The 19,695-nt window shown below is 39.7% G+C and overlaps 1 protein-coding gene across 3 annotated transcripts in view; it reads right to left on the reverse strand.

The window, feature by feature from the left end:
* Nucleotides 1-19,695, reverse strand: part of MARCHF1 (membrane associated ring-CH-type finger 1) — a 520,911-nt gene that overhangs the window by 259,835 nt on the left and 241,381 nt on the right. The window lies entirely within an intron of this gene.

Raw genomic sequence — 19,695 nt, forward strand, 5'->3', positions numbered from 1 at the left:
TAAATTATTACCATTGAACAATTATTGTCATTAAATTATACATTAATTATAAATTATTACTATTATACTATAATAATGGTATTATTATTAATAATAATGGTATTTGTTAAGCACTTACTGTGTGTCAAGCACTGTTCTAAGTGCTGGCACTTAGTACAGTGCTCTGCACACAGTAAGCGCTCAATAAATATGATTGAATGAATGAATGAATCCCCATTTTACAGATGAGGTAACTGAGGCACAGAGAAGTTAAGTGACTTGCCCAAAGTCACACAGCCGATAAGTGGAAGAGCCAGGATTAGAACCCATGACTTCTGACTCCCAAGCCAATGCTCTCTCCACTGAGCCATGCTGATTCTTAGTAGTACATAATCCCTGTCCTACATGGGGCTCAGAGTCTAATGTGGAGGTGAAGAGGTATTTAATCTTCACCTCCACATTAGACTGTGGCTGTACAGAGCCATGATCAGTTTGGTTCTAACACCTGCTGATGGTGCAGTGGAAGGAGTGTAGCTTTGGAGAACCAGGAGACCTGAGTTCTAGGCCTGGCTCTGCAACAAGTGGAATGCTTGCCAATGCTATGCCATCGGTGGAGAAGACTTCTGACAGGGAAAAAAAAAATTCTGCAGAATTCCATGGAGTGGACAGGCCGAATAGAAATCCTAAAAACTAGCTGGCTATAATACATGGCAAAGACCACAGTGGCACTTTGGGAATGGTGTTCATGCAAAGTATGCTGTGATGGCTATGGTTGCAAATAAGTTTAGCTAAACTTATTTAACACCTTTACATGCATTTTGAAACATGCCAAACCCTCGCCCACCTGCTCTGTTTCCCTCATTTTTCTTGTGAGAAATAATCAGCTCTCTTCCCCCACCTATCTTTGCTTCAATCCCACTAAGGCCCAACTAGCACATTTCTCTCCTCTCAAGCCAATCTACTCCCTATGCTTCTCTCTCTCATCTCTCTTACCACTGACCTCTTGATCACAACCTCCCTTCTGTGTGGAACATCCTCCTTCTCCTCTTCCAGCAGACCGCCGCTCTCCCCATCTTCAAAGCCCTTCTGAAATAGTATCCCCTGATCAGGTTCTTCCCTGATTAGTCTATCATTTCTCTCTCTTTTTTAATGGTATTGGTTAAGCATTTCTATGTGTCACATGGGGTTCACAGTCTTCATCTCCATTTCTAGACTGTAAGCTCGCTGTGGTCAGGAATATGTCTGTTGTTATAGTGGAATCTCCCAAGCGCTTAGTACAGTGTTTTGCACACAGTAAGCACTAAATATGACTGATTGAATGAGTGAATGAAATTTACAGATTAGGTAATCCCAGGCCCATGCTCTATCCATTAGGCCATGCTGCTTCTCCATACTATTTTCCCGCAGAATTACATTTCAGCACTGTGTCCCCTAATCACACCCCCCACTGCAAGTATGTAGTTATACTCTATTCCTCTATTGCTTCAGTCAATCTGTAAATCAGTTTCGGTCTGTCCTACTAGATATGATGCCGACTTGCACTTCCCAAGCGCTTAGTATAGTGCTCTGCACACAGTAAGTGCTCAATAAATACAACTGAATGAATGAATGAATCAGAAGGCAGGGAGAACATGTACTAACTCAACTATGCTCAGCACAGAGTAAGGGCTCAATAAATATTATTGATTGGGCAGGCCGGAATGAGAGAGTGACAGTTGTGCTGCATAAGCCATTACCACTGTCAAAAATAACTTTCTGCAGGTTTTCATCTCAGGATAGAGGTTGGACCGATGTCCTCAATTGGAGATTCCATCCACATCACTTTGTCAGGGGAACTGTATTCAAGGGATCACTAACAGGGCTGTCGCCATTTCCATGTGATCTACACCCTTCAACAGTGCTCGGAGAGTGTGAATCGACCTGTGTAGTGCCCAGAGGAGGTATTCCAGTCCTTGGGGGATTGATAAAAATCTGTTTTGCTCTCATCTCTTCAGCTTTGGCTCTGCACCACAGTGAACAATGCCCAGCCTGGCTCTCAAATGCTCCAGCCTGGATATGGATGACTGAATTAGGCACCTAACTGTGGAAGGAAAGATACTCTTCCTGCCCATAAATTTTTATTCCATAATTAAAATCACAACTACATGCTGCAAAAAATCTATACATGCTATAAAAATCTGACTACACGATAGCCAGAACATTGCCGATACTCCGTAGATAGAAAAATGTTAACAACACATCGTTACCTAGCCAAAAAAAAAAAAGCAAACATCCCTATGTGGTGTGATTTGGCTAAGCAAATTTAATCCACTGGCTATTGTAAAAACTAGTCAGAATCCAGCTGCAAGGAATCCTTTTAAACATAATATCTCTATGGACCAAACCTCACTGACACTTCTTTTAAGATACTGTCTCAACTTGAAGACTGCCAGTGAGAGTACTTGGTGTCATGAACCTTGGTTAGTAATAAACACATGAGAATGACATTGCTCAAATATCCCAAATCTGTACAAGACTCTAGGAATTCAAGGACGGATCAAAACTGCCAAAAGATTCAACCTTTGGCATTGAGAGCATAAAAATAGAATAGTAATTTAAACTGTATTACATTTGTAGTGGAAAAAGTTTGGGACTGGTAATCCGTAGATCTGAGTTTAATCTCAGTTATGCCACTAGCTTCATGAATGACTTTGGGCAACTGACAATCTCTCTACCTCAGTTTCCTCATCTGTAAAATGGGAATAAGATGCTCGCACCTTTGTAACTGTACAGCCCAGGTGAGACAATCTGTGTCTGACCTGATTACTTGGTGTCTACTCCACCACTTATCACATTATAAACACTTAATAAATGCAATTCTTAATATTGCAAAACAGCCTTCGAAATAGCTTTCCCTAGCCTTTGTGTGGTGCGCTTTAAACATGATCTGCCTGGGCAATAAATACTCCCTGCTGTCAGGGCAGTCAGGACTATTGCCTCTTTAGCTCATTCTTACGCATGGAAAAACAAGGGCATTATGACACTAACAGAAAGTGTATCTGCAGTCAGAACAATCAACTCCTTATTCTGTTCAATACCACTAAGGATAAAACAACTCCAAGGCCTTAATGACAGAGGAGAGTAGTTGTAACCAAATTCACGTAACTCTCTTCCTAATATCCATAGACTAGGATATTTGAAGTGGTGGGTAATAATAATAATAATAATAATAATGGTATTTGTTAAGTGCTTACTATGTGCAAAGCACTGTTCTAAGCGCTGTGGAGGTTACAAGGTGATCAGGCTGTCCCACGGGGGGCTCACAGTTTTAATCCCCATTTTACAGATGAGGGAACTGAGGCACAGAGAAGTTAGGTGATTTGCCCAAAGTCACACAGCTGACAGTTGGCAGTGTTGAGATTTGAACCCACCACCTCTGACTTCAAATAATAATAATAATAATGGTATGTATTAAGCACTTACTATGTGCAAAGCACTGTTCTAAGCGCTGGGGAGGTTAAAAGGTGATCAGACTGTCCCACGGGGGGCTCAAAGTTTTAATCCCCATTTTACAGATGAGGGAACTGAGGCACAGAGAAGTGAAGTGACTTGCCCAAAGTCACACAGCTGACAGTTGGCGGTGCCAAGATTTGAATCCACCACCTCTGACTCCAAAGCCTGTGCTCTTTCCACTGAGCCATGCTGCTTCAGTTTGGTCCTTAGATATATGATAGTTAAAAGGATTCCTTGCAGCTGGATTCTGACTAGTTTTTACAATAGCCAGTGGATTAAATTTGCTCAGTCAAATTACACCAAATAGAAATGTTTGCTTTTTGTTTTGTTCTTTTTTGCTAGGTAATGATGTGTTAACATTTTGCTATCTACTGGAGTATCAGTAATGTTCCGGCTATTGTGTAGTCAGAATTTGGTAGTTAAAACAATTTTTAACCACACTCAACCAATCTGGCTTTGAGTGCTACTGTGTGCAAAGCACTGTACTAGACACTTGGGAGAGTAAAATACAATAGAGTTGGCAGCTTTGGTCCAGACTCTCACCATTAGTGCCATTTTTAAGCGCTGAAATTTAGTGATAGGTAAATAGTTGTATCATTTACTCTGTTAATTTCCTGCTCCCAACATTGCTAGTAATACAAGAATAGCGTAGGGTTGTCATATCAAGAACAAGGGCAAAAAAGGATGAGTCAGAACACTGAAATAGATACATTGTATATATCTTCCCCATATATTTTCCTTCTCTTTGAGGGATTTAATTTGAGCATATCTTAAGAAGCAGTATGACCCCGTGGTAAGTAAATAGTTGTATCATTTACTCTGTTCATTTCCTGCTCCCAACATTGCTAGTAATGCCAGAATGGCTTAGGCTATGTCATATCAAGAATAATGTCAAAAAAGGATGTCAGAACACTGAAAAAGACACATTGTAGATATCTTCCCCATATATTTTCCTTCTCTTTGAGGGATTTAATTTGAGCATATCTTAAGAAGCAGTGGAAAGAGCATGGGCTTGCAAGTTAGAGGACCTGGGTTCTAATCCAGATCTTCCAACTGCTTGCTGTGTGACCTTGGACAAGTCATGTGACTTACTTTCCTCAACTGTAAAAGGGGATTGAATATCTGTTCTCCCTCCTGCTTAGACTGTGAGCTCCATGAGGGGCAGGGATTGTGTATCCAACCTAATAATTTGTATCTACCTCAGCATTTAGAACAGTGCCGTCTTCTGTGTTCTGCACACAGTAAGCCCTCAATAAATGTGATTAAATGAATGAATGAATAGCAAGTGCTTAACAAATGCAATAATAATAATAATGATGATAATAATGATATCCTAACTTTGGTGCTGTTTTTGCAGAGAAGTTCAGAAGAGAAAAAGGGGGAGAGATGGATGGTGTATTGAGCCAAGATTAAAGGGCCAAGGAATCGTAATACATGGGGTAGTAGAAATAATATAATAATAATAATTAATAATTATGGCATCTGTTAAGCACTATGTGCTACTGTTCTAAGCACTGGGGTAGATACATGATAATTGGGTTAGACACAGTCCCTGTCCCACATGGGTCTCACAGTCTCAAACCCCATTTTATAGATGAGGGAACAGAGGCACCGAGAAGTGAAGTGACATGCCCAAGGTCACACAGCAGACAGGTGGCAGAGGTGGGATTAGAACCCATGACCTTCTGACACCCATGCTTGGGCTCTATCCACTAGGCCATCTTTGGAGGAGACAGGAGCACCAGTAGTTACCAGGGAAGAGGCAGGAGAGATAGGGAAAAAAGCAGGGAAAGCAGAAAAGTGAGCTACTGCCAGAAAATTTAAGACCAAACTATATTTGAATTTCCCAAACATATAAATTTAGAAACCTCTGCACTTAAAACATCTTCACATGATACAATTCTACTTTTTAATTTCTAAATAACACACATCACATACCATCAACCTCCAAATTCAAAAACTCTTAATGTTATGGAAAACATGTGAAGGAAAGAAAATGGATATAGCACACCAGGCCATATATATAATAAAGAGATATGTGAAAATGTTATGCGTTTCTATAGAGGAAGTCACACATTTTAGTTTTTCCTGTACTCAAATATGAGGCTTCCTGTAATGTTAGTGGAAGAAATACACCAACAGTTAAAGTTCCACATCTCAAATTGCAGTGAAAGGTTTAATGTTGGATCTTTCTCCAGTCATTAAAAGTACATAATCAGAATGAGTACAGCATAATGAGGTGACATTTAGGGAAGCTTAAAAACAATTTTCCCATTTGTTCTCTTCAAATCCTTAGGTAAAAATAAAGTGCTATTTTAAAAGCTCTATAACAAGCTTTGATGTTGTTTGCTGTTCTGAAACTTTTTACTTTTCTCTTTGAGGAGTTTTATGCTTTCTTTTTAAAATGACTTCTTTTAAGCTACCAATTGTGGTTTAGCCAAAAGTTGAAAATTCTGATAAACAAAATCTGTGAGGGAAAATGAATACTCTCAAAAAGCCAAGGATCAGAAAATGATTGTGCATCCTCAACACTTACATTTGGAATGGAGCTCTTTCTCTCAGTAGTGCTTGGAATGTCACCAATATTCCAAGCACCAGTGCTCTGCACAAAGTAAGCTCTCTATAAATACGACTGAATGAATGAAATCACCAGATATGAGGAATTTCTACTCTGAACAATGTTTACAGGAATTTGCCACGCATTTTCCAGATACCACCCTACATGGATTTTACAAAAAAAAAAAAAAATACTTTCTGTCTAGCACATCCTTCCGTTTCTTTATTGGATAACATTTACACTGGATTTTTGTCTCATTTCTGGCCCTGTGTGTATACAAAGCCTTGCATTGGCTGGATTGTCTGATATCTCTCTCCTAGCTCCAGCTCTGGTCCCAGTCTGGCTCAAGTATCTGAGTCCAATCCAAATACAAGATTCTTTCAATCAATTGTATTTACTGAGTGCTTACAGTGTGCAGAGCACTGCACTAAGTGCTTGGGAAGTAAAAATCGGCAACATATAGAGATGGTCCCTACCCAACAACGGGCTCACAGTCTAGAAGGATGAGAATGGACCCAGAAAGGGACACCATTGGTGGGAGCCAGTGTCCAGTGACCCATCCAAATTATCTTGTTTGTGGGGAGTTATAATCCTGGCTCTGTCATTAGTCTGCCATGTTTCCTTGGGCAAGACTGTTAACTTCTTTGTGCCTCAGTTTCTTCACCTGTCAAACTGGAAAAAGTACCTGTTTTCTCTCCCCTTTAGACGGTGAGCCTCATGAGGGACAGGGACTGTTATTTATTGCACCACTCTACACTAGCACTTAGGACTGTACTTGGCACAAACTAAGTGCTTATCAAATACCATAGTAATTATTATTTATAGTTCTTATCTGTAGTTACCAACGCTCATTGACCAAAAAAAAAAAAAATTCCTTGGTAGAGAATGGAAGTAGCAATCAGTATAATCACTGGTCTTACAAACTTACTATGAAGAGGAGAGACCTTTCACAAAACCATTATGACAAATAGCGGTCAACTGAGAGAAACGTACAGAATAAGAAATAGAATTTACTGTTCTTGGATGAATGGTAGAGAAAATTATAGAAAGAGAGTAATTGGTGGATTATCCCTAATTCATTTTTGTGACCAAAAGGAAATTATAGCTCAAGAGCTTTGCCAGTTTGAGGATTCCAGGATCCAGCTGGCTTCACACTTGTGAACAACAGTTTGAAAGGAATCTGCCCTGTAGTAGGACTTGAAATTAGAATCCCTCTGTTTATTAGCTATTCTTCACCCTTGAAGGGCTCAAATTTCTGAGAATGACCAAGATTTTGCCCTGACAATTTGTTTGGAATGATGGTCGTATTGAATTAAAAGGCAACAAAGATATCCTCAGCACTCTTTAAGCGTATGAAATCCTTCCTTTCCCTAAGCCACAAATGACTGCCCACCCTATATATATATATACATATATATATATATATAGTAATAATATATATTAGTTGTTTAAAGTAGATCACTGTAATGGGAGACACAATAGAGGAGGATAAAAAACAGTAATTGCTCTCAATTCCCTGATTCTTCTATTAATCAATTTATTTTTTCCAGGAGCTTTAACTGCCCCTCTAAATCTAGAAGCTGCAAATGTCTTTTATTCAATCTCTGTTTTCAGCCACTAATGTAAAGAAGTACTTTGCTAAAACTTAATTACCAACTACACACATGTGATGCAGGATCTGAGAAAACTTAACCATACAAAGCAAATCTGAAGATTTGTATAGGTTTTCTACATTTTTTCCACTTAGAAATTGCCAACAGAAATTCTGTGATTGGTAACAGACTCTCTCTTACCTTGAATACTTGCTAGAGATTCATAATTAAACCAAGAAACACATTTTGGGCAGGAGATTCTCACTCATGCATTAGACCTTTTCAGTTATCAAAGGCAAGTGAAAGTTTTCACTCAGTCATCTTGCTTATACAGGAGAATGGTGAAAAGTGTGTTAGGGGCTCTATCTTCAAAATAATTTTCAGGGCTTCTCAGCTACTGAATCAAATGATTCCAAAGGCAGAAACATTTATCAATAACACAAATGTGTTTCTCCAGGAATTTGCAAGTCATTTTTGATAATATTCTTTACATATTTAGATTTAAAGAGGTGAGAATCTAGCCTTTGATATCTAGGAGGGCAGATAAAGAAAATAAGGGCTAAATCAGGGTAGGCCTCTTGGAGGATATGTGATTTTTGGGTGTCTCTGAAGGTTGAGAGAGTGGAAGTCTGTCAGATATAAAGGGGGATGGAGTTCCAGGGAGAGTGAAATTTACCTGAAGAAGAGAACAATTGGATACGAGGGAGACTTGAACCTCATATTCAAGAGATTAAGTCATATTTGAGTTTCCAAAGAGAACTATGAGGGAAAGATACTATCTACTTCTTCAGTTATTCAATAAACCTGAGAGAGCAGTGCATTTAGGTGATTATGTTTTCATTTGTGTTAGAATTACATTAGGAATGTGAATACTGACTCACAAATTTAATTGAAATTTAAAATACACCAAAGACTCAGAACAGCAAACAGATGGAACAATAACATGAATAATAATTAAAATAGACTGCCTATGACATTTTAGAAATTATACCCTCATCAGCACTAATGGTTTGCTACTAAAGATACTCTATATATCTACTATGAGTTAGAAGGTTAAAAAAGTAGATGATGTGTTTGTTGTGGGCTATTTCAATCATTAATATCTCAGGATTCAATTTACTCTATACTGCTGTACAATTGTATAATCAAGGGGAAAGAATAGATAATTTCATCAATTTTAGGTTTATATTTGTCTTATAATTTAATTATGAGCCCTTTTCATAAAATAAAAGTACTTTGCATGTAGGGAACATCACATAATTAGGCTATGTGGATTTTCAATCATCCCTAGAAGACCAGTCGTAGCAGTACAGAATGCATTTTTAGAACAGAGTACCTTTAGAGAAATTTGACCCAAAGAAAATTTGCCTAAGAGAAAAAGAAGATCATGTAATGAAATATTGTTGATATCATCAAGAACGTATGTTTAAAATGCCAACACTTCCCATTATTTTGATGCATTTTCATAGTCAATTAATACTCATACGTTCACATGCCTATGGTATTAATAGAAATTCTGTACTCAATCTCATTTTCGATGGTTCTAATTCTTCTTGCCTCTGCCACTGCCATCTCAAAGCTGCAAAGATGTCTCTGTGGGGCTGACAACCTCCTACAGGACTCTGTGCTTCCACACTGTAAGCTAGCCATGAGCATTCAGACACTCTGCTGACTCAGCAAACCTGAATCTAAAGCTCATCAGAATAATCAGCCAGCCCAGGCTTGGGAGTCAGAGGTCGTGGGCTCTAATCACAGCCCTGCCCCTGACCAGCTGTGTGACTTTGGGCAAGTCACCTGTATATATGTATATATGTTTGTACATATTTATTACTCTATTCATTTATTTATTTTACTTGTACATATCTATTTATTTTATTTTGTTAGTATGTTTGGTTTTGTTCTCTGTCTCCCCCTTCTAGACTGTGAGCCCACTGTTGGGTAGGGACTGCCTCTATATGTCTCTATATATTGCCAACTTGTACTTCCCAAGTGCTTAGTACAGCTTAGTACAGTGCTCTGCACACAGTAAGCGCTCAATAAATGATTGATTGACTTCTTTGGGCCTCAGTCACCTCATCTGTAAAATGGGGATTAAAACCGTGAGCTCCACATGGGACAACCTGCTTACCTTGTATCTACCCCAGTGCTTAGAATAGTGCTCGGCACTTAACAAATGTCATCATTATTATTCTATGTTTTGAACACCTAAAGTGTGTGAGATGCTGCGCTAGACATTTTACCCATGTTGAGGAGTATACGATGAAACTCATCCAAGAGGCCTTCCCAGACCAAGCCCTGCTTTTCCTCATCTCCCATTCACTTCAGCATCACCCTGACTTGCTCCCTTTGCTGTTCCCCCATTCTTCCCACCAGACAGCAAGCGCTTAGTACAGTGCTCTGCACACAGTAAGCGCTCAATAAATACAATCAAATGAAAGAATAGATTTGTCATTTTATTTATTTATATTGATGTCTGTTTATTTGTACTGATGCCTGTCTCCCCAGCTCTGGACTGTGAGTTGGATGTGTAATAAAGAGGGATTATCACTCTTTATTATACTTTCCTAAGCACTTAGTATATACACAGTAAGCACTCAGTAAATACGACTGAATGACTGAGCTTATCTGCTCCAATGGCTTCTATCATCGCCTCTCTGTGGATCGCTCCCAAATCTATCTTGCTTGACCAGACCTCTCTCTTCCTCAGCAATCTCACATTTTCTCCTGCCAATTTCTTTCAGCAGGGACATTCCACCAGAACCGCGAATCATTTGGGGCTGAGCAAGAGGTGAATAAAAGGAGAAAATCAAAGAGCAAGGGTGACACAGGAGGGAGTGGGAGAAGAGGGCTTAGTCAGGGAAGGTCTTTTGCAAGAGACACACTTTTAATAAGACTTTGAAGGCAGAGGAGAGTAATTGTCTGTTGGATATGAAGAAGGAGGACACTCCAGGCCAGTTCCAATGCCGATTTCTTGTTCATGTCCTTCCACCTGCATGAAACTCTTCCAACCTTCAAATTTTACAGAACACTGATCTCCCTATCTTCAAATTCCTTCTGAAATCACATCTCTTTTAGGCGGCCTTCCTCCATGAACGTCTCAACTTCTGAGTTCACATACACCCCAAAGTGCCACTTGAGTACTTCTATACTACCCAAAAATTTCATTATGAACACCTCCCCATGACCGCACTAATGCAAATATCTTTCTATTCTTCTAACTGTAATTTACCTGTCATTTATTTTAGTGTCTGACTCCACTACCTGATTGTGAGATCCTTGAAGGCAATGCCTTAGCTGCCTTTGGAGCACTGATTACTGAAGCCTGACCTAAACACATTGTTCAGGAATCCCATTCTCAGACAAAACCATGGACAAGTTCCAAAACGGAGTGTGTGCCTTTGAACCATTCTCTGCAAGGTAAAGCCCACGGTTGTGGTCATGGAACTTCACAAAAAAAGCACTGTAAGAGTTCTCCATTTCTGCCAGGAAATGTTTATGGAGGAAAATGATGCTTTGGAGACTATTTCTTCCCAGCAATAGGTTGACATATGACAGGAAACAGGAGTATCTGCCTCTTAGTTTCACAGAAAATGGTGCCAGATTTAAGGTGAAACTGAAAATAATTTTCCTCAGGATAGCAATTACTACCTTTCCCATTTGCTTTCCGTCATCTAAAAAGGGTAGCTGGGCTGCAATCCAGCTGGATGGGCAACATATCAAAATGGATGACATGAAACACAAATACATACCACAGGCAATATATTCTTAATGATGCAAATGTTCTTAAGCTGATGCAAATGACTCCATTTCGCCTTATTTTTTTTTCTGTTTAACATGTGCCATGCGGGCTTAAATAGCTTTCATCGAAATGCGTAAATACCAATCCTCCTGTTCAAAAGCGGCAGACAAGAATAGAAAGTTGTAGTGGGGGAGGGAGGAACTTGATTGCTGTCCAATGTACTGAAATTATTCAGAACGTAGTAAATGTTTCTGTGCAGAATTTGGCAGGCTGACAACAAAGTCTTAAAAAAGAATGAAAAGACAAAAGGAGTGGAAAGGCAGTGAAGTATATATTTATATATATATATGCATATAAAACCCAGCTTCTAGTCAGAGAAATGGGTCTCCAACCATTTGAGTCGCTAAGCCAATTTATGTTGGAAAAAAAATTCTGTAGCTAAAATTAGTCCTTTTTGGAGCAAACGATGAATGGATGAGAGGCATCCTCCTTAAACAGTAATGACTGGAGTGCTTACAGTCCACAAATGAACGACTGAAAAATGTGGATTCATTCATTCAATCGTATTTATTGAGCACTTACTGTGTGCAGAGCACTGTACTAAGCGCTTGGGAAGTACAAGTTGGCAACATTTAGAGATGGTCCCTACCCAATTGTGTTCTCCATATCTTCATACAATAGTTATAATGTGGCTGCATGGGTTGTCATGCTTTAAAAAATGTCATACTCTTTCACGAAGTAGACTTGCTTGCTAGAGACCCACATTAGAAAGAGCAGAAAGAGCAGTCCACAAATGGCTCTCATATCATCTACTCAGCTCTTAACTCTTTCACTGCACCTCGAATACAATTCAAAAAAGTCTCCTCTATTCAGTGCCCAAATGTAAAGACCTCAACTTAGTGAAGAACAGAGCTTAGTCATTATCAGCATGATTGTCAGGACTACAAAGGTAATTTAGCAGCTAAAATGGACAATGTAACAAGGCAGAGTTGATTTCTGATTGTCAAAATAGTTTCTCTAATTCTTGCTTAGAGGTTATTGCTGAGTATTTAAGGACGGGAATCATTTTAAAACTCTTTTGAAAGTCCCCTAGGGACAATAAAATGGAAATACCTCAGGCTCAGGCATTGTTTCAAAGCAATGCTGCTAAATGGACAATCTGAATATTCATCTCTAAAGGTCATGCAGGAGAAAAGCCAAGCATCATGTGTCAATATGAAAACACACAGTTCACAAGAGATCGATTCATTTTTATGCTATTGGTCAGCATCAGAGTGGGCCTTCATTTTTGCTGGAGAATTGTTTTCCAAGTTCTGAAGCTTGGGTGGGCTACACACAGGTAGACCTTCAGGATGTTACCAGAAGCGGGTGGTTATTCCCTCACTTTGAGCCTGAAGCAGGCTCCTTCAGTAAGCCCACACAACATTGCTCATGGGCTCTGCTTTTGAGACGAGTGCAGTGCTAAGCACATAGTAAGTACTTATCAAGTAGCATAATTATAATGCCATGAGTGATGATTGCATCCGCAGCTTGTGAAAAGCCATTTTCAAGTCATCAAAAGCAGGAGTACAGACACTTCCATGAAGAGATTGGCAAACTGGCTGCAAGATAGGATGTAATAGGACTGCATAACTCCAAAGAGTGAGTGCACCACCAAAAGCAATTTAAGTATCATCAGGGAGCAACTGTAGCTCTCAGAAGAAAGCCTGACATTTGCTACAGTATGAAAAATATCAAATTCACACACACTGCACTAGTACCTGATTCCTTGGGAGGTTAAATCAGGTTTTTGCTTACAATTAGCATTTACTTCACTCTCAGGAGAAGCAACAGGTAACTTCATATTTGGAATATCTAATGAATATCCGGAGAGATTTTCATCTTTACTAAGTTTACACATGCAACTCCATTCATTAAAAGCAGTGATATAGCAGAGACCCTCCCTGATGCTTTTACTGTGAGCCCCGTGTATGGATTTACCCAACATTTAGAACAGTGCTTGACACATGATAAGTGCTTAATAAATACTGATGATAATAATAATAAGCGAAAGAGGCATTAGAAAAGCAGCATGGCTCAGTGGAAAGAGCCTGGGCTTTGGAGTCAGAGATCATGGGTTCAAATCCTGGCTCCACCAATTGTCAGCTGTGTGACTTTGGGCAATTCACTTCACTTCTCTGTACCTCAGTTACCTCATCTGTAAAATGGGTATTAAGGCTGTGAGCCCCCCGTGGGACAACCTGATCATCTTGTAACCTCCCCAGTGCTTAGAACAGTTCTTTGCACACAGTAAGCACTTAATAAATGGCATCATTATTTATGTTTGAACGGAGTCGGGGGGAAGAATCTCTCCTTACCTCCTCCATGTCTCTCGCTAAATACTTATTTCAACTCAAGCCACAAAAAGAGAAAAACGTAATAGCTGAGCAATGTTTTCTATCGTGCTTTCCAAAGTAGTTCTGATTACAAAGGAAGCATGTAGGTAGACAAAATAGAAACAGTCCAAATGTCTTGAACAAAATCAAAACAAAAGATTCCTTGATCTCAAGGAATCTTCAGATTTATTACCAATAATATTGGTCAGTGAAATATTAGATGCTCTTCTCCCTACATGTACCTCATAGCAGATCAAAAGTGGCAAACGACTCCATCATAAACATTCCAAGTTCTAAACACAAACACTTGAACAGAGCCTAATTTAATTAATTCAACAGTGGACAAGAAGGAAAGACAGAAATAGTAGCCAAGATTTTACCACATTACCTGCCTAATTGCACTCACAATTTTCTTCATGCTGACTTGGGCATGTCAGGGGTTACTAATGGCTTTCATTTGATAGTCAATAGAATTGTGCTAGTTGATTTTATTTATTAATGCAATTTACTACAAGATTGTTTTAACAAGCAAAAATGTTAATTATATTAGCTTCATTGTTGAAACTAAATAACAATTTGGCTCTGTCACTAAAAATATACTGCTACAATGACTAATAGATGCATCCTTGGACTCAGGAAACTCCAACCTCATGATGGATTCACAGTGGTAAATGCCCCCTGGGACACAGAAAACGAAAATGTGTAATGAGAGGCTGATCTCACCCCTTCCTTTCCTCATCACCCAAAAATGACATCCAGGCTCAGGACTGCATTTCTCCCTGATGGAGGGTTAGGCATGGTGATATACACTATAATAATGATGGCATTTGTTAAGTGTTTACTATGTGCCAAGCACTGTTCTAAGTGCTGGGGTTGGGGGAGACAAGGTAATGAGGTTGTCCCACATGGGGTTCACAGTCTTAATCCCCATTTTACAGATGAGGTAACTGAGGCCCAGAGAAGTGAAGTGACTTGCCCAAAGTCACACAGCAGACAAGTGGGGGAGGCAGGATTAGAACCCATGACCTCTGACTCCCAAGCCCGTGCTCTTTCCACTGAGGCACACTGCTTCTCCATGCTTCACTATCAATGGAGATGTTATAATCACGTGCCAAATACTAGGCTAAGTTCCAAAGTAGATACAAGAGACTTGGATCAGACACAGGTCTATACAGGCATTTTATCCTCCTTCTACTCATGAGGAAACCAAGGCACAAAGAAATACCTTACCTGAGGTAATGCACAAAGCAAATGAATAGCAGAATTGGAATTAGAACCCAAAGCTCATTAACTCCCATTTCCCTGTTATTTCCACTTTTGTTCCCCACTCCTCTTTCTCATCCTACCTGCCTCTTCCTATCTTTGCAAATACCTTTGGCTCGGCTTTGACATGGCCTTATAACCTATGCTTCTGTTGGCTAAATAACAAGTGAAGGTGAGGACAGGACGGAAACATAGCAGAGAGGAGTCCATCACAGAATGTTTGATTCTATCCCTGTCTTCTTGCAAGACCATGGCAAAATAGAGCAGAAGGTTTTCGCATGTGGAAATAGGTAGGATAAAAAAATAGAGTGGGGAATAAATGTGGAAATGGCAGGGAAATGGCATTAGGGAGCTGCAGATTCTAATTCCAGCTCTGCCATTGGCTTGGTGCGTGAACTTGGGCAAGTCACTTAGCTTCTTTGTGCCTCAGTTTCCTCGTCAATAAAAGGAGGATAAAATACCTGTTCTTTCACTAGATAGGACAGGGACTGTAACTGATCCAATTGCCTTGTATCTACACTAACATTTTGTTTAGTACTTGACACATGATAATCACATTATGATGATGATGGCGGTAATACTAATGATAATAGTAAGTTAAACACTTTTTAAATTGTGAGTCCCCTAAGGGCCAGGGATCATGTCTAACTCCCATCTACAACCTTTCTGCATTCACTACAATCATTTACTACACTGTTCTGAGCACAATACATGCTTAATAGTACTACTTTTATGTTCCAAGCACTTTATGAAGTTCTGGAGTGGATTCAAGGTTAGCTGGTCAGAGGCAGTCCCTCTCCCATATGTCTGTGGTCTATGTAGGAGTGAGAAAGAGTAACAGAGCAAATGGCAGAGCTGGGATTGGAATCTGAAGCCTTTAATAAATATGTCATTACCCCTGAATGCAGTGGAAGAATAGCCAACTATCTTCACTTCATTCTATTTTTCTATGTTTGCCAAATGCCCTGGGTGGGAAAGAGATGGAATGCTTATGCTTATCCCCAGTTCATTCATTCATTCATTCAATTGTATTTATTGAGCGCTTACTGTGTGCAGAGCACTGTACTAAGCATTTGGGAAGTACAAGTTGGCAACATATAGAGACGGTCCCTACTCAACAGCGGGCTCACAGTCTAGAAGGGGGAGACAGACAACAAAACAAAACATATCAACAAGATAGAATAAATAGAATAAATATGTACAAATAAAATAAATAAATGGAGTAAGTAATATGTACAAGCATATACACATATATACAGGTGCTGTGGGGAGGGGAAGGAGGTAAGGTGGGGGGATGGGGAGGGGAAGGAGGGGGAGAGAAAGGAGAGGGCTCAGTCTGGGAAGGTCTCCTGGAGGAGGTGATCTCTCAGTAGGGCTTTCAAGGGAGAAAGAGAGCTAGCTTGGCGGATGTGCAGAGGGAGGGCATTCCAGGCCAGAAGGAGGACGTGGGCCGGGGGTTGACGGTGGGACAGGCAAGAACGAGGCCCATTGAGGAGGTTAGCGGCAGAGGAGCAGAGGGTGTGGGCTGGGCTGTGGAAGGAAAGAAGGGAGGTGAGGTAGGAGGGGGTGAGGTGATGGAGAGCTTTGAAGCCGAGAATGAGGAGTTTTTGTCTGATGCGTAGGTTGATTGGTAGCCACTGGAGATTTTTGAGGAGTTCTAGTTGATCTAGTTCTCCTATGATATGTATGTTGAGTACTTGCAAAATTCCATGCGGAGGAAGGATCACACTATATTTGATGCTTCTTGTATTTGTGCACAGGTAGGCATAAAACTTTGCTTTTGAGACTGTGGTGCTCACATGAACAGTCCCTAATGACATTCTAACCAAAACACATGCAAGAACACCATGATGACAGAACTATGTGCCTTTCCCTTTTCAATTCAATTCAATTGAATTTATTGAGCGCTTACTGTGTGCAGAGTACTGTACTAAGCGCTTGGGAAGTACAAGTTGGCAACATATAGAGACGGTCCCTACCCAACAGTGGGCTCACAGTCTACTGGCAGCGGGCTATGTGTTGAACACATGGATTTACTTTAACTAAACAAGCTACAAGGCAGAGCCAGATAGCAATGAACCACACAGGCAGTTCCTACTGGAAGAATCTATCACCTTTTAGGAAACACGCAAACAGGTACTCGGGGAGCCTTTTGAGAAATGTGCTAGCCCAAGAAGAGTGTGGTACATAAAAGAGGTAATGGGCTGCTTAAAGGATCTTTGTCTCTTCTACAGAATAATTCCCAAGGAGAATATAGCGCAGTATGAATACTAAAGTGGAGTCTGAAGATCCCTAGATATTCACCAGCACTGATTTGGGAGTCTTTCACCCCAAAACCCCAAACCGGCAGGGCACGAGATTGTGAGTAGGGAATAAGGAGACTACCCTTAAGGAAAAACAATAGAACTTGGAGGTGATTTGTTCAGGGGAAATGAGAGGTGGGAAAGGGAGAAAAGACCAAATTAATAATACAATTACAAATTGATCAGTTTAAAAAATATAATTTGAAGAGACACCCAAATGGAGTGAAAGTGGGAGTTTTTTTTTTTTTCTTCACTTAGCGGCCTCAGTCCTGCTTACACCTAGCCATCATTTTGGAAACCACAGATCTCAGGGTCAGCGATGGCAGCAACAACTACCTCAGAAACTAAGGTCCCATGGACCATGAGACGTATTAGCTGTTCCTAGCTTTCCTCCTAATAACATATTGCTTACCTCCTATCCAGGAATCTACTTGAACTCTTTTTGAGCTCATTGGTAAGAGTGGAATATAGTCTGACCTGTACCCTCTAGCATCTGGCTTTAAAGAGGGATAGCAACTTCTCTTAGGATGACATCAGAGTGTTAATCTTTGAAATCCCAAAGGTTAGATATGTGAGGAATTGGCCTTAATGCAGTCTCATTTTGCAGATCAAAATTAAGCTCTAGTACAAATTTTAAGTGATTTTCCTAGCAGTGTTGGGTTATCTTATTCATTCATTCAATCGTATTTATTGAGCACTTACTGTGTGCAAAGCACTGTACTAAGCACTTGCAAAGTACAATTTGGCAACAGATAGAGACAGTCTCTACCCAACAATGGGCTCAAGGTCTAGAAGGGGGAGACAGACAACAAAACAAAACAAGTTGACAGGTGTTAATCCCATCAGAATAGATAAATAGAATATAGATATATACACATCATTAATAAAATAAATAGAGTAATAAATATGTGCAATATGTAGGGGAAGCGGGTAGGGCAGAGGGAGGGATTGGGGGGTGATGGGGAGGGGAGGAGAGAAAAAGGGGAGCTCAGTCTGGGAGTTGACATAGTTGAACAGTATTTAAAGGCAAATATATCTCTCCAAGGCATTAAGGAGTTACCAGACTCATCTATCATAGAGAACTGTGATCCCAGGATAATTGGCGGAATGAAGGAAGGGAATGAGTGAGAGGAAGGTGGTGGGAAGGGGAGTACAATAAAGCATTTGGATAATGGAGCTATTTCCAGGTGATAAAATACCTTGAAGAGAGTGATAATTCTTGGACACTACACAAATTTGAACCTAATCCCCACTTTCCTTGCTCTTTGAAAATTTCCTTCAAAATCTGACTTGGCTTACTATTATGCAGGAGAGCACAAGAATAATTGGATAGCTTTTTCCATTTTTATTTATGCATTTGAGTATTACATCTTTTTCATCAGAATCAAGATCATTGTCTGTGAAAAGTTTTAGCACTAGAAGTCTGGGCTCACTACTCCAGGTATTAGAATACCCAATGAAGAATGTATGGAGCCAACATAATCATTCCTCCGCTCAACAATATTATAACTTGAAAAGCTCCAAAGGAAATCTAATGCCTGTCATAAGGCAACTATCTCTCTCAAAGTGAAGATCAACTAACATGCATCTGTAAATCCCTAAAATCTCTTACCACCATCTAATAATCCTAGAAGGTTACCTAGTCATCACGTATTGATTTCCTGAAAAACATGGCCTTATAAACTCTAAAGCAGGAAAAAGCCGTTTGGTGTTTGGAAGATGCAGTGGATCTTATTTCTTTCAGTACTTCACGCTAATTCCCATTTATTCTTTCCTTCCATTCCACTTCCTTTTCCCTGCCCCTCTACCCCCTACCCAATCATAGATTTCCCAGGAAAAATATTAACTTCCAGAACTGGGGGAAAGCACCCTATCTTTGAAAAGGTAGATTAGATCCCCCATACCAAGCACAAATTGCTTAAATTGATCAAAGTGATTGTAGTTTCTGTATTTTTCTGATATTCAATACCAGACTCTCTTTCTGCATATGAATTTACTAAAATTACTAGGGATATTTTGAACACCAGCACTATGCCCAGCTTCATCCAATCTTAAAAAAAAAACACTCTGAAATCAGCATAGTTTATATTGTACAGAAAAAAAAACCAGTTTGAATTCAAGGAGCAGATTTTAAACTTGCTTTGACATAGCCTAGATAACATGGATTGAACAGTATATTTCTCTAGGCTATGTACATTTCAAATAGTATTTTTCAAGAAAGAAGATCGAGGATGAAGCACCCTTTCTTAAAAACAACAACAACAACAACAGATTCATTCTGTGAAAATGGAGAGCAACAGATTACGGTGTAGCTATATCCCAACATAATCCATACAGTGTTTCCTATTTCAGCATTACTGTCCTTGTTCTTCTGATTAAATAAAACCCATCCAAC

This window comes from Tachyglossus aculeatus, chromosome 12 (genome assembly GCF_015852505.1).
Source record: "Tachyglossus aculeatus isolate mTacAcu1 chromosome 12, mTacAcu1.pri, whole genome shotgun sequence".
NCBI classification, from domain to species: domain Eukaryota; kingdom Metazoa; phylum Chordata; class Mammalia; order Monotremata; family Tachyglossidae; genus Tachyglossus; species Tachyglossus aculeatus.